The sequence below is a fragment of the Pinus tabuliformis genome, chromosome 8 (genome assembly GCF_031772625.1).
Source record: "Pinus tabuliformis cultivar Carrire ecotype Pingquan chromosome 8, CPIR1, whole genome shotgun sequence".
Taxonomy (NCBI): Eukaryota; Viridiplantae; Streptophyta; class Pinopsida; order Pinales; family Pinaceae; genus Pinus; species Pinus tabuliformis.
Window position 1 is genome coordinate 668,856,098 of NC_142294.1, and position 4,084 is coordinate 668,860,181.

Sequence of the window (4,084 nt, forward strand, 5' to 3'; positions counted from 1 at the left end):
CCAAGCAAAAGATCATCCTAGTGCATCTCCTAGAATGGTAGATATCAAGTGACACAATGTGGCCATTTATTGCACAGAAGTTGAATTATATAGCAATGAGCCAATGGGGCATGCATTTTCATAAAAGGATGACCTCATTTCTCAAAACACACCCAAAGGAACTAGGATTGTTACAATGTTGTATGTTGGGTTAGGGTGCAACACTATCATGTTATAAGACATAATTTCATATAAAAGGTTATACTCCATTATTAATTTTAATTGTGATGCTAATTTACAACTAATGATTGAATTTTTTGCATTACAACACTAGAAAGTAAATATAATTGAGTGGAAAAAGTAGAAGCAAAATCACAAGAAGAACCCAATATGGTATGATGTACTCTTGAAGAAACCACCCATGTCAAATGTGAGGAATATCAAGAGAGGATGAATGTAGAAAAACCCATAAATCTTGTAGAAATGGTGAGGATCCTAAAGTGGAAACACTCCTAAATCTTGCATAAATAGTGAGGATCCTAAAAGAAATACTCTAAAGCTACATGATAGATAATGAAAAGATAATCCAAGAGAGAGAAAGACAGTTAGAATTGAATACATTGTTGTTAGAAAATCTATTTGAAATTCAGAAGCAATTGCAACAAAGACCTAATGATACCAATGCTTATTTTCAAAGATAAAGATTCGTTGAGAGGTTAAAAAACACATATTATCTACAAATAAAATGAGGAAAATCACCTCCATAAAAAGAAACCATGCTAAGAGGATGGATACATCTAGTAACAAATCATTATTTGATTCGTCTAAGGTTGGGATAGTCAATTCATATGAGCTTCTAGGAAATGGTTCCAAGAGTGAATTACATAAGAAAAATAAAAATAAGCATTCTTGAACTATGTTGCATGTATATTTCAAAAAGGCTAGGCCACCCACCTTCTATGGTGAATAAAGAAATGCAAAAAGACAAATGTTTGATTATTGAGATTAAAGAAATACTTTCTTGTTTATGAACATTAGAGGAATATGAATGCCATAGTGAAAATATTCCACATAACTAGAAGGGCTTCCATACAGTGGGAAGACACATCATAAAATGAATTTGTGAGAGGAATATCACTTGGAAGAAATTTCCTATAAGTTTTGGAATTACTATCACTATGTGCCATATATTAGGGATGAGAAAGTGAAAATTAAACATTTTCTCAATGAACTATCTCAGTCCTACCAAGATCAGATAAAATTTGATGAGTTCAAGGTTATAGATGATATGAAAAAAAATTCCAAGTACTATTATCAATAATATAGGAGTAAAAAATATTTGTAGAAGCCATGGAAGAAGAAATACAAAACTTCGTTGAAGGAGAATAGATTCAAATCACAGTAATGCAAGACTTTCAAAAAAGGTACCAAGATGAGTTGCTTAGCCAAAATAAAACTATAATAGAATCTTAATTACCCTATGCAAAGTGCATCTACACTTATATAAAGCTAAAAGTAAAATGCATATTGGATTTTAATCACAATAGAAAGATATAAGTGTGAAAAAATACTAGATAGTTACGAGGAAAACAAGAAACAAGAGAGAATAAAACCACTAAGTAATTGACTAATGAACAAGAGAGACAATTCAAATTTCTAATAAAATCTAATAATATGTTATTGATGTACATGAATGCAATATATAGACTCTGCTAGAGACCAATTAATTCAAATTAGGTTGGGGTTCCATGTGCATGCAAGTACTATAATTCAAAAGTACTCTCCCTAGTTGGAAAACACGTTAAATTATACTCACAAACCCAAATGTACCATTAAAATAATCAAAATGCCTACAACTATACCATGAAAATAATCCCAATGCCTACAACTATACCAATGCCTATAGCTATGCAAGGAAAATACATAAAATTGAAAGGAAAATACTTGTGAAAATAAACCCTTTGTTGTCTTCCTTGAAACTTCTAGCTCAGCTTCCAGTTCCTTTGCAAAATAACAATGAAAGCCCCAACATATAAAAACTAAAACAATTTGGCGCCAAAATGATTTTTGGCCTCTACACCAAAAAACTTTCAGTGGTTTCAGCCGGCTTGTTTCCATTTTAAGCTAGCCTATTTCCATTTTAAGATGGGCTAGCCCGCTGTTTCCTGTTGTTTCCCATTCAGTCGGCGCCCATGTCTCCCACCTTTCCTAAGAGTTAGGGCCTTAATATCTATCTCCCGCCACCCACAAATAAACAAGCATGTGCTCTGCTACCTGAATGCTAGTAAGGGGTATAACCGTTGGGCCTCATGCCCTTAATGCTCATCACAGAAACCCTAGTCTCGTGGCTCTCAAACCCTAAGCGACTCTCAAACTCTCATCTCGTGGCTCTCAAACATTGTTTTTGTCTCTCCATTTTCTCGACAAACCCTCCATTGCAATGGGGCAAACGAGGCCCTCCTTCCGTGCATAAATTATGATACTCCTGACATAGGCCACCACCATCCGTTGTGCATATTTACAGAACCCTAGAATACTGTAGAGAGGGAATTCATTCTGACACAGGCTTAGCATCACTGCACTCCAGGAGAATATTACACACAATAAACATGCCCAATGGCATTGTCACCATCTTTTTGAATCAAATACAGCTGTAAACATTTCTCAAGCTTTTCTGAGAGCAAATTCCTCTATTCCTTGAAGCCCTTTCTATTCCTTGAAACTCTCTCTGTTCCTTATAACATTCCCTATTCCTGTAGATACTTATGAATACAAATTACAAATTTGCCAAAATTTGTTCGGGAGTCTAGCTGTGGGTGCTCTCATAGTAAAACCACAGGTTAAATGCTTCTCTCATAGGAAAATCTCACAGGAATACCACATCTTCAACCTTAAATTGCTTTTCCGAGAGCAAATTCCTCTGTTCTTGGAAACCCTCTATGTTCCTTGCAATGTTCCTTGTTCATGTAGATACTTATGAATACAAATTACAAATCTACCAAAATTTGTTTGGGAGTCCAGATGTGGATGCTCTCACAGTAAAACCACAGGATACCACACCTTCGACCTTAAATTTTGTATCGCGCCTTGTTCAATTACAAATTTCAGATTCAATATCTACCAAATTACATATATATATGCTCGGGAGTCCAGACGTGGGTGCTCTCACAGTAAAACCACAGGATACCACACCTTCAACCTTCAATTTTGTATCGTGCCCTGTTCAATTACAAATTACAGATTCAATATATACCAAATTACATATACATACACACACACACACACACACAGATCTCTCTCTCTCTCTCTCTCTCTCTCTCTCTCTCTCTCTCTCTCTCTCTCTCTCTCTCTCTCTCTATATATATATATATATATATATATATATATATATATATATATATATATAGATAGATAGATATATATATATATGATTCTGTCAATTAAAAACATTTGAAATAGTTGTGGTCTAATGGGAAATGAATTTACTTATACAAAGGAGATAGAACTTAAAACAATTAACACAAATAATTATGGATAAAATAAATTAACTAAACCAAATACAGATCATTCCAAATAATGACATGTAGTGCCACATTACATTCCACCATCTCTATGTCAAGCTTTTAGAATGTACATTTGGTGCACGTGTTGGGCATCGATTTTTCATTGTGGTGCAACCTAGAATCATTACCTTAAACCTTATGTCAAATTTCATTTTGAATTTCGAGTTGTGTCGAATTATAATAATTTTAATATCCCTTATTAAAATTTCATTAATTTTTTCCTTTAAAGAAGAACAAATGGTTCAAGGAAGGATTAAATACTTCGTTTGTCATTACAACATATAAGGATTAACCAATTTAACAATGTAAACAAGCATACAGTGGCTATGAGCCCTATTAGAAGAAGATCTAATTATCACATAGATGAGTAAATCAAACATTCGAAGTACTATAGAAATGTGAGTATTAGAAGGAAGAAGCTATGGTAACTACTATAACATATATGGAAACTATAATATAAGAAAAAACGATATGTATATATAAATAACTAGGAATTATAGGCATGTTGTAGGAATGAGATGATCTATAATGAATAATGATAG